Below are 12500 nucleotides of genomic sequence, written 5' to 3'. Positions count from 1 at the left end.
ACCCCTTGCGTTTGCGTGTTTTGTTTCTGCCGTACGCGAGCCTCTCTCTGTGGTGGCCCCTCCCGTCGCGGAGCGCAGGCTCAGCGCCCAAGGCTCACGGGCCTAGCCGCTCCGCGGCATGTGCGATCTTCCCGGACCGGGACAATGAACCCGTGTCCCCTGCATCGGCAGGCGGACTCTCAAGCACCGCGCCACCAGGGAAGCCCTAAACGTGACCCTATTTTTATTCTTCCCACCGGTGAATGTTCCCTCGTGGCGGCGGCAGCGAGGGGAGAACAACAGGAACGGCAAAAGGAAATTCTTAACTCTAAATTCTCGTCGTACTCGTGACGGCTGAGGCCGCACTGCTGCTGTCAACCTTCCGTGGCATCGCAGGGACGTTGGAGAAAAATGCCTCCGGGTCCGCGGTCCGCGGTCCGCGGTCCTCGGTCCGCCGTCCCCGGTCCCCGGTCCTCGTGTCGTCGTGTCCCGGTGTCCCCAGTGCCCCGTCCGCGGCCGTCGCTGAGCGGTGAGATGTGCACCAGGTGGATCGGGTTCGTCATCGTGTCCCCGCCGCCCCGCCGCTCCCGATCCCGATGCGGCCCGCTCACTCGACTGCCCGTTGTCGGGCGCCACCTGCCGGTCGGTCGCTTTTTATACGGTCCAAAGAGGTCGACCAGATGACTGGGCCGGCCTGGGTGGGCGGAACCGATTTCTGAGTGACGGGGGTGTTCGGGTGGGAGGAACGGGGGCGGGGGACTCTAGATCGTGGGCCGGAGGCCAGGGAGAGGGGCGGGGAATGGTAGCCACTGTACTCTCCTTTTTTTTTTTTTTTTTTTTAATTAACGCTTTTAAAATTGATCGATTCACTCACTGATTCATTCATTCATTCATTCATTCATTCATTCATTCAATTCCGTGCAGTGGAAGGATGGAGACCTAACCACTAGACCGCCAGGGAAGCCCTTAGCCACGCTAGCCCTCATCCATGGTTTTCAGGATCATTGAGAATCATTCATCTGACGGGATGGACTGGAAAGATCTTGTCCATGCATGCAGGAGAGATCCATTGGAGGTTCCAGAACTTGGGTCTCTTGGCAAGGGCGTATCATCTTTGACATGGAAAGGACTATGCCAACGGTGGTCTCAATGAATGGAGTGTGCAAAGAGGTAGAAAGAGAGGTTCCCGACTTGGGGGGGGCGGAGGGGGGAAAGCCCCAACCACGTCGCCTCGTCCTCCATCCACCCCGATCAGGGTCACGGGCAGAACACAAGGGACGGCTTCCCTCACTGGGGGCCCCGAACTTAGAATCTAACTCTCATCTCTGCAAAAAGACAAGAAGTGCTGGGTGGGGCTGGCAGACTCCCTTCTTCTCATCGGACTGATCTTGATCTCCATAGCTCAGAAAACACGTGCGAACACTCAGAAGATACCCAAGCACAGTGTCCTTTACCTGGCTCCCTGTCGCTCACTCCCTGCCTCTGTCTCTGTCTCTGCCGCTGGCTCTCTGTCTCTTTCTTTCTCCCGGTGTGTGTGTGTGTGTGTGTGTGTCTCTCTCTCTCTCTCTCTCTCTCTCTCTCTCTCTCTCTCTCTCTCTCTGTCTCTCTCTCTCTCTCTGTCTCTCTCCCTCCCTCCCTCCCTCCCTCCCTCCCTCCCTCCCTCCCTCCCCCCTCCCTCCCTCCCTCCCTCCCTCCCTCCCTCCCTCCCTCCCTCCCTCTCTCTCTCTGGCTCTCCCCCACCCCTGCTCTTCCCCACTTTATCTCTTTCTTCCCGCCTCCTCTCTTTCTGTCTCCCTCTCTGTCTCTCTGCCTCTCCGTCTCTGTCTCTCTCTGTCTCTGTCTCTCTGTCTCTCTCTCCACCCCAGCCCCCCGTCTCTCCCTCCCTGTCTCTCCCTCCCTCCCTCCCTCCCTCCCTCCCTCCCTCCCTCCCTCCCTCCCTCCCCCCCTCCCTCTTCTCTCTCTCCCCCTCCCGGCCTCTCCCCCACTTTCTCCCTTCCTCCTTTTCTGTCTCCCTCTCCCTCACCCATCCCCACTCCCCCCCATCCCCCGTCATGTGGCATCCTCATTTTCCATGAGAACTCATGGAGACGGAAGGGATGTTGGACAGATGGTCGCATGCTACCGGATCCCCCTTCCACGGGGATAGCTGCATTGCCTTTGGCAGGCCATGGAGGCAGGATGGGCATAGGTCCACTGCCTCACACCAAGGCCCTTTGGGAGCATTTCAGTGAATCGGGACAGAACATTTTTCTCCGTGCGCGGAGGGAACCGGAATCGGGCACCCCGAAATGGACCGCTTTGGCACACAGATGCGTGCGAATTTAAGGCGCTTCAGAAACGACGGGTGGGCGACGAGGACGCTCTGCCGCTCTGCCTCTCCCTCTTCTTCCTGACCTGAAAGGAGGACCAAAATCTGCCTTGAGAAGAAGCTCAAGCTCAAGCTCAAGCTCAGAGCCCGCCGTTTCGAGTGACTCCTGGCTTGGGCTTCTCCTGCGCGGGGGTCACAGTGCACGCGTTCCTCAGCCGTGGGTTGCTCTCTTCTCGAGCTGTCTTTTGGGGACAGGGGCCTCTCAGGCAAGAACTCAGAAGGATCGTTGAGGAAACATCGTTTTTCCTCTCCCACGACTGATGAATGCAGACAGACACACAGGAATCTCGCCCCTGCTTCCACCCCCGCCCCCCACCCCCCACCCCAAGTGAGAGGAGTCGCCGGACATCCTTGGGGTCACACACAGCCAGCCTCCGTGGCTCTTCTATGTTGCCAGGCTCCCTGGCCTTCACTGCCCCCGCACGCCCCCAGTGAAGTTGCATCATCGTTCATAGTGTCGATGCTGTGAGAAGATAAGCTTTTCAAAATAAAAATTCTCCCTGCCTTTCCTTCCCAGGAACACCATGAACACCTACTGTCATGTGCAGTGCTTATTGACCCACCTGGAGCAGAGGACCCTCTCCGACAGACACCCTCCCCTCCCCTCCCCTCCCCACCCCACCCCACCCCACCCCACCCCACCCCACCCCCAGGAACTCACTTGCTCCGAGTCATCGAGGAGAGGGTGTTTGGTTCTGTGTCTTAAATTGGTGGGCCGATGACACATCATCTCCTAGTAAGCCATCAGGTTCACCAGTTCGGGTTCGGTGGCATGAAGTACATTTACGCCCTCCTTGAGTTTGACTTTGAAAGTCTTGGGGCCCTGAGTAGGCCGCCCCCAAATGTGCCTCCGTGGCATAGAGATGTTTTGGAATTAGACTGACAACACCACGAGAGGGACACTGACTCTCTTTTACTTCTCCCCTCTGAAATCAGGAAGAAAATCTCTCACGTGAAAGGGGAGGGGGGCGGTGTAGAGGTGTAGAGATCATGACGAACTGAACCGCCCTCACGTCTCGTGAAATGTTCACGAATCGTCTAAGTAGGACTGCTCATAACAAATAGAGGGCACAGACGTTAACGAGATAAGAATGTTTAAGGGGAACTTCCCCCCCCCCCCCCATGATTGTTTTCCATAGGCCGACTTCAAGACTTTCCAACATCTCTGGTCATCTCTAGGCTTAGAGGTTGGCTAAGTGCCATGACAGGGTGAAATCTCAGCGAGCGTCTACATCATCTCCACATAAGATAAAATACTGAAATGTTCGTGGCTCCACGAGTCTAAGGGTCTCCCTGCTTTGGACCTTTTACGGAGGAGAGACTGAGCAAGTTTGGTTCCGTGCCTAGATAGATCTTGTGCTTTAGGGAGAGAGTGTACTCGGTAGGAGCCTAGACTTCTACAAAGTATTCCATGTTCACACTGTTCACTGTGGTTGGCTTCCTTACTTGCACTGACTGACTGAAGAAAAAAAAACAAAAAACAAAAAACACAGACAGTGTCCAAGGACGAGGCATTCTAAAGAAGGAACGGAACGTGCGTGGTCCAAGCTACCTGATGTCGCCATCCTCATGGTAGGAAGAGGACTTTTTTGGGGGAGTGGGGAGGCAAAGTAGAAGATATGCAGATAATGTGTGGGGGAAGGAGAAAAGAGATTTTAGTCCTAAAGGTGGTCTTTTCTCAATGGAAAAGAAAGAAAACAAGGGACAGGCTAAAAATGGGCACAGACAATTGGAAGACGTGTGTGAAGAAAACGGTCTTTAGAAAGGAATCGGATCCGTGGTCAGGACTGACTGGATAAGATGAGGATGGATTCAAAGACAGAAATGAGTTTTCGTATCAACGTGAAACAAGTGCAAAAATAGAATTTAGTTGTCTCTCTGTGTTAAAAGGACAAGGTTTGGGTTTAGGGTTTGGGTTTTTCTTTCATCAGTCTGCTCTGTCCATCATGAGAGATTAGATTAGATTAGGAAAGGTTTCTTCCTTTATCTTTAAGGAGGGAGGGAGGGAGGGAGGGAGGGAGGGAAGGAAGGAAGGAAGGAAGGAAGGAAGGAAGGAAGGAAGGAAGGAAGGAAGGAAGGAAGGAAAGAAGGGAGGGAGGAAGGAAGGAAGGAAAGAAGGGAGGGAGGGAGGGAGGGAGGGAGGGAGGGAGGGAGGGAGGAAGGAAGGAAAAGGAAGCAAGAAAGAAAAGCTTATGCCTTGTCAGAAGTCATCACTTATTTTCTAGGTTGCCGTTATCAGGTCTCGGAGGACTCACATCAGCTTAGTCCTCTCGAGATTCAAAGAACCAGGTGTGGCTCAGAACTGACGAAGAAGCTTCTCTCTCTGCCTAGCAAGTCTCTCCTTGGGATGTTGGTGACATGGCTAGCGAAGCACTGTTTCACAGTGACCTATATCCGATTAAGTGCTTTACAACCTTTTGGATATTTTGGACACACTTGCCCCTAAATTGAAGGACAGGTGAAGTCCTTTGGACTTAGAACGCACTTTGAGTTAGGATGCAGGAGGAGAGGGCCCTCGAAATAGCCCCAAAATGTGTTCTCTCTCCTGAGAAATGAGAGAGGTGAAACTGAGTACGTTTCTTGGAGAGGTTCGATGACACGGGAAGCGTTGTCAAAGAGGAAGGAACAACGTGAAGTCTTCTTTGGCTTGTGTCTGTACACCGATGTGTTCTAACTGTTCCAGAAATGATGGGATGTTTCTTCCTGGAAGTCTTCTCTGCCCTGGCATAAAGGGTTGTCTGTCGTCGTCAAAATGGAGGCTCACACGAAAGGGACCGAACCCAGTATCAGGGAGATGTTCTAACCGACTTTCATGCCAAGACAGCAGCAACAGCCTGTTGAAAGGTGGTGGGGGAGGCGGGGCACACGTGGATCAAGTCCATTCTGTCCTGTCAACAGCCGGACGGGGCTATGGCAGACGGGAGACGGCGGCCCGGCGGCCGGTTGGTTACTCCCTGACCAACCTCCCCCCCCCCCCCACCTTGCATTCCTTCACCCACCCATGGTGCCTTGAAGATGACTCCAATTGTACATAGACATTGGCGGGAAGATTTCTACAGTCTACCGGCAACGTCTGACCTGTCATGCTTGTAACCCTGGGGGGGAAAATTATTTTTCCCTCTGGAAAGAAAACCTCCCCTCTCTGGACCCTCTGAACCCCAGCCACTGGACTTCATTCCACTGCCACTTAGTAGGGGTCATCCAAACATTCTTGTGGCCGTAGGTATGTCTTCCGTGTGGGTTGAAGTCTTCCCTCACTCACTGCAAGACTGATGCCCTCACCGTGGCACAGAGACTGTTAAAAAAACAAAATGTGTTTGCCACTTGGGGTCTACCTTCCACAGCCTCCCCTGTGATCAGATCACGGCACCCGCTTCGCCGGGCAAATCCTACAGTCCTTCACAGAAGCTCTTGCAAACTTTTTGGAACCGTCACTCGTCCAGTCACGCTCGATCATCAGGCAAGGTCGGCAGAACCGATGGAAAGACTGGACTCCAAGAAGAACAACGATGACTTACACGGGGTTGAATGAACTGATGAATAGGATGATAATGTGTATGACTGCTTGTGTAAAGTAGGACGGATTGGGGAAGCGGGGGGATAACTCAGGGGGTTGGGATGAACATATACACATTACTGTACATAAAATCGGTAATCAGCAAGCAAGCGCCTCCTACTGTATAGCACGGGAAACTCTACTCAATACTTTGTAATAAGCCTATGAGAGAAAAGAATCTGAAAAACGAAACCTGTATAAAATACCCGTATATATATATATATATATATATATATATATATATATATATATATATATATATATATGTGTGTGTGTGTGTGTGTGTGTGTATATATGTATGTATATATATATACGTATATATATACACATACGTATATGTATACACACACACACGTATGTGTATGTATATATATATGTATGTGTATATGTATATATATGTATATATATGTGTATATATATGTATATATATATGGAGGGGGGGAGAGGGAGGGGGAGGGAGACAGAGAGACAGAGAGACAGAGACAGAGAGACAGAGAGACAGAGGGATTAGGACTGATTCTTAAATCTTCTGTTTTCCAGATACAAGGAAAAACAAAAACAAACAAACAAAACCCAATTTTCTTTTTAAAGATGGACATCCATTTGGTAACTTAGACCTCTGTCAGCAGGATGGAACCACTGGCCTTTTTCTCCCTACCTTCCTTTATTCAGAAACTCTCAGTGAGTCTTCTTATTTCCTTGGCAACAGAGTTATTTGCATACGTTACTTGGAGGCCAAAATTATGTTTCCATAAAACGGGGATACTCACTTGTGGATATGAAGTTCTGGAGCTACTCGTTTCCCTTAGGGTGTTGTTCTTAACCTGAAAACTGGGCTGCCTCCCGAAGTTTTTTGAGTTCTCTCCAATATCTGGCTACGACTCTCTCCATGAACGTTTGCCATTTTCTCCCACCCTTTTGACTTGGCCTCACTGAGAACTAAAATGGCCCTTTGCCTGAAGCCCTGCAAACGGAAGCTAGAGAACTTGACGAAACGGCCACAACGGCTCCTATGGAAACAATCCTCGTGCCTGTTTCTTTGAGAGCCACTCCGAGATTTGAACCAAACACCCGACGACATCATCAGAGGTGTTTCAGACTTCTAAAGTTGCTTCGACCCTGACATCTAGAAATCTCCTTCACACACACACACACACACACACACACACACACACACTCACACCTACCCACACGAGTCACCAGCTCAGCTTTAATATGTTCCAAGGAACTTTCAGAGGAGGGAACTGTTGGGCTCCAGAGTAGGCCGCCCCAAAATGTGCCTCCATGCTCTATTGATTATGTTGAATTCAAGTGACTTAAGAACCGGCCAGCACAAGAGGGACAAACTGGCCCTCCTTTCTGTCCTCCTGCGGAGGAAGATCTCAAGTGAAGACATCTGCTTCCATGCATGTCCATGATTCTCAAATGGCGTAGTGGGGTTTCCTGGGTTAGGAAAAGGAGGGGACACCTTTTGCTTGGAAAAAAGGCCTGTTTCTCACACAACCTCCTCCCGTCCCTTACCTCTCTCCCTCCTTCCCTCCCTGCAGTTTGGAGGGGGCAGCCTAAGGGTGGGGAAATTGGGGAAAGAAAAAAGACAAAGCCATTCATTAAAGAGAAGCTCGAGGCAAAGTCAAAGGCTCCGACTTGACCGGAGAGCTTTCTGCATTTGAATGGAGCGATTGAACGAGGCCCTGCCGAATGAATCGTCCGGACCTCCCCTCCCCCGCTCCTGGCAAAGGTCAGTCCAGGGGACTTAGGAAGGAGCTCTGGAGAAGGAACGGGGGTGGGGGTGGGGGTGGGGGTGGGGGCGGGACCAACAGACAATAGCTGCTGACTGCCTGCCTGCCGGGCTGAGGCCTGAGGCCTGAGGGCCACCACGCTGGCTCCTGCAACACAATCCCTTCCCGGAAACCGCTGTGATGACTATTTTGGCAGTGAAGGATCCAATCTGAACCCTCTTGGCCTATTTCTGCAAAAGGCCCGAGTCTCAGCTGCGACAGATTCTCTGGATTTCTTGGCACATGGACTGACCCGCACCCTCCCGTCCTGTCAGATCCTCCTTTGTACACACGCCTCCACTCACTGGAAGTGTTCTTTGGCCTCGTCCAGAAAACGAACACACAAAAAGAAGCACACAAACAGGCTGAAATGATATGTTGGTATTTATTGGAAAGAAACATCCTCCTCTCACACATCTGAGGGCAGGAAGCGAAGGCAGGTTCTCGGCCGGCCGGAGGGGGGCGGGGTGAACCGAGGTCGGTCAGCGCCCCCCTGCCCCCGCTTCTCTCCCAGGTCACGTGGGCCCCCCTCCCCCGCCTCTCTCTGCGCCCCCCCCCCCCCCCCCCCGGCCCTGGTTCTGATATTTCACTCGGGAAACTTCTCTAGGCCGGCCGAGATGGATGCCAGCTTGCTGTCCTGCCGTTTCATGTCCATCTCTATCGGCCATGCCCAAAAGGCACGGGAAATCATGGACAGGAGATAGCGCACCCAGAATTGTGGTGTGTGCGCGCGCGCGCGCGCGCGTGTGTGTGTGTGTGTGTGTGTGTGTGTGTGTGTGTTTTGGTGGGGTTTCTGTTTGCGTGTGTGTTTCCTTTTGGTTTGGCTTTGTTTTTTTTTCTCTTCGATAAACTCGCCCCATTTGGGAGTCGGGTGGAACACGGTGGGTGTCTCCTGGCCTGCCGCCCTAACGAACCCCAAAGAAACTCATTTTGGGGTCTCAGCCAGCCAGGTCCCCTCTCTTGGAATTCTGGTTTCACAAATCCGTCTCGTGCCCATGGCATTCTCAGGCCCGGCCATCGACCCTAAGGACGGGGGAGGGAAGGTTTTGTCCCGGGGACACCTCCCTTCCTTGCCCGCCTCCTCGGGGTTCCGGACGCTTCGGTATGCTGACGTGCCGTGCCCTCAGCTCCACCCCGACCCCCACCCCAGCCCCCGCCCCCCCCCCCCCCGCTTTTGGGAACTCTGGGTACAGGGGTGGTGTTTTTCACAGCCAAACACACTCTCACCGTAAGACGCGGCCCTCGGGGGACTCCTTGCTATGAATGGACCCGAGGTGACGCGGGGAGTCGAAAGGCTGAGGTCCACGCAGAAACCTGCACGCGGACCTTGACGGTGGCGGTTTTATTCCTCACTGCCAAGAACTCTCTCGGAGGTGACCGAGGCATGTCTTTCAGGAGGTGAATGGACACATACATAGCCTGGGGACGAGCCATAGGTAACCTTCTTTCTCGGAAGAGAAAAACCATGGACGGGATGAACAGGTCAGCGGGGTGGTGGTGGGTGGATGGTGGATGAATAGGCGGAGGGCAGAGGACGTTTAAGGCAGGGAAACTCTCCAAAGGTAGGACCCTGATGGTACGAGAAGAAACGTTTTGCATAGGGCACTACCTGAGACTGGGTGAATCCAAGGGACCTACCTCTACGGGCCACCACGCCCTCCTCCCCACCATGAAAGCGCCCCAAACAAGCCTGCTCTTTTTACCCCAGTTGAAGACCCTTTCTAAAGCCAGAAGGCAAAAAATGACCATGAGAAATCTGACCAGCCGTCGCTTGGGACAACAGTGAGGCCAATGAATCCAGTGAAAAGTTGACAGAGGGGCCTGGGTCCCTTGGCTCGACGCCTTCACTGAGAAGCCGAAGCCTTTTACACAGGGATGAGCTTTTACACACCTAGGTTTCTTCGGCCAGTGCAACGTTCATGAAACACGCTAAAGGAAAATGATCGATCGATGTGTTTGCCGTCTGTCTGAGCGCACGCGATACGAAATAGAGACCGGGGGAGGGGGTGTGTGCTGATGTTCGGGGTCTAATGGGAGAAACCTTAGAGGGTTTTTGCCCTTAGGGTGCCTTGGTCTGGGGTTGACTTGTGTGCGCTGAGAACGAGGGCCGTTATTGAAGGCCCTGTGCAGATTTTGGACACCATGATCCATGGAACCCTGAAGTTTTGGAACCTAGAAATCTTCTGGTCTGCATTTGAGTTGGAAATCTTCTCCTTGACAGAGAGCAGCACACAGGAAGAGGAGGAGGAGGAGGAGGAGGAGGAGGAGGAGGAGGAGGAGGAGGAGTGGGAGGCGGAGTGGGAGGACGAGGAGGAGGAGGAGGAGGAGGACGAGGACGGGGACGAGGTGGAGGAGGAGGACGAGGAGGAGGACGAGGAGGAGGAGGAGGAGGAGGAGGAGGAGGAGGAGGACGAGGAGGAAGACGAGGACGAGGAGGACGAGGATGGGGACGAGGTGGAGGAGGAGGACGAGGAGGAGGAGGACGAGGAGGAGGACGAGGACGGGGACGAGGTGGAGGAGGAGGACGAGGACGAGGAGGAGGACGAGGACGAGGAGGAAGACGAGGACGAGGAGGACGAGGACGGGGACGGGGTGGAGGAGGAGGACGAGGAGGACGAGGAGGACGAGGAGGGGAAATGGAGCTTCATGATGAGCAGATCAGTTTTTCGATGTCAGCAAGGCACCCGCCGCCCAGTTCTCTGGGTGAACTGTCTTGATCTTGCACATCTCTACCGCCTCCGAAATGTGAACACAGCCTGCGATGGCCTGACTGAGACTAAGGCCAGTGGGCTGGATGAGGTAGAACCTGAAACCAAAGGGAAGGAAAAAAAAAAAAAAAAAGAAAGAGAAAAAACAGAAAAACAAAAACGGAAACAAACGAACAAAAGACCCAAAAGCTAACAACGGGGGAGGGGAGGGGGAAGTGGTCTCTTTAAGAATACAAACGGGTGGAAGGGCTCCCTCACCCAAACACTAATTCGCCGTCTCCTTCGGGACCAACACGAATCTTAAAAGTCTTTCCCCACAGATAATAAAAAGCCTTAGCCATCGGAGGAAGTAAACGTCACCTATTCCAACGGTTCTTTATGACTAAGCAAGAGAGCGAATTTTCGATTGTACTACCTGCTTCGTGGCTGACTAAAAGTTTTTAAGTGAAAGCTATGAAATCTCTGGTCATGTCGATCTCTAGGTAGGTAGGTATGTATGTATGTATGTAGGTACGTACGTACGTACGTACGTACGCATGAGACAGACCTACAGACATTTTGGTAAAGGACTGGGGAGTGGCCTAGGGCCAAACAGGCCCTGCCAGCTAAAGAACAGAGGCCCTGGGGGCCTGAGTCTCAGACACACACCCGCACACCCGCCCACACGCACCCACACACACACCGCCCCCGCCACACACACACACACACACACACACACACACACACACACACACACACACACACACACACACCCCACACATACAAGAGGCTCTCGGGAGTAAAAGATTAACTTTACCTCTGTAGACACCCACGACTATACCTAGTTGTCCCAAGACGAGGAGCTCCACTGTACATTTAACCCTTATCTGTTCCTGTGCTTTCTTGCAGAAAATTCTCATGTGCTTCTTTCCCCTCGTGGAAGCGCTTGCTATTCCCCATAGGTAGCCACCGTGCAACCGGCTGCTGCAGATCCGATAATTTGGAGGATTTCTGGAAATGATCGGTGATCCCGAGACAAACTCTCCCTTCCGTGATCAGAGCAACTCGGGGAGGTGTCTCTACCCCCCACCCCCACACCGCCTTCTCCCTTGTGTACCAGCTATCTCTTTTAATAAAAATAATAATAATAATAAAATAAATAATGATAAAAAATGTTTCGCTTTGCTGACCTTAGAGTCTTGTGGAAGCGATCTTCGTTTCTATGGCACTGCTGTGCAAGAATCTGGAAACGGCCTGGTAACAGGTACGTCTGTAGCTCCCTTCTAGAGCTCGCCTGCTCCTACGTACGGATCCGAGTGCCACAGTTAACTTGGGAAAGAGCTCTCCTGAAGGGCTTCGGAGGAAGCACTCCCGAATTATTCAGTCTACTAGAGAGGGACCCAAAGGGTTTTGCAAGTTCACGTGATCTAGGATGAACCCTCCGGCTGAGGATAGCCAAGGTCGAGGTATGGGTTTTATGAAACTAGGCATGTCTTTAGGGTGATCGGCATTCGAGGTCATCCTTTTCTTCTATCTACGTCGACCCCAAATCCAATAAGTTCACGGGAGTGAACCAAGTTCGTCAGCAAGAAAAAGAACTTGGGGATGATGGCTGACACCGTCTAGAGTCTCAGGAAATGTTCACGGGTCATCTCGTCGTCATGGGGTTTAGAACAAGTGATTTCGATAGCTCTAGGTGGAGGAACTCCTTAAGGAAGGTTATGTTTTTTGGTAGGCCTACTTTAAAACAGTTTCTCCCAGACCTTTTGGGTCACTTTAGGAACTTTAGAGTCGGTGTAAGCGGAATGATGGGGAGGGAATTCGTGGAACGTCTAGATCGTTTCCAAAGATGACCTACGGAAACGTTCGTGGCTCAACAAGTCTCAGTGGACCTACGTCGGTCTCCTTATTACAGAAAGACTAAAGATGTTCCGATGCATGAGTCCACACCTCTAGCATCACTTTGGGGAAAAAACATTTTAAAAAAGTGATGCTGTGTGAAAATGTACGCTTCTAGACGTGATGAAATGGAGTCATCCGTTTGCCGGTCCAGAAACACTGGTGTCACAGACCCCGTTCACCATGGCTTCCTAGTTCCTGTTCGTGACCGATTCAGGTTCCGAATTCTTATT

This window comes from Delphinapterus leucas, chromosome 21, assembly GCF_059928025.1.
Source record: "Delphinapterus leucas isolate spDelLeu-1000000601 "Yukka" chromosome 21, BTC_Dleu_Yukka2, whole genome shotgun sequence".
Classification (NCBI taxonomy): domain Eukaryota; kingdom Metazoa; phylum Chordata; class Mammalia; order Artiodactyla; family Monodontidae; genus Delphinapterus; species Delphinapterus leucas.
This window is presented reverse-complemented; position numbering follows the sequence as displayed.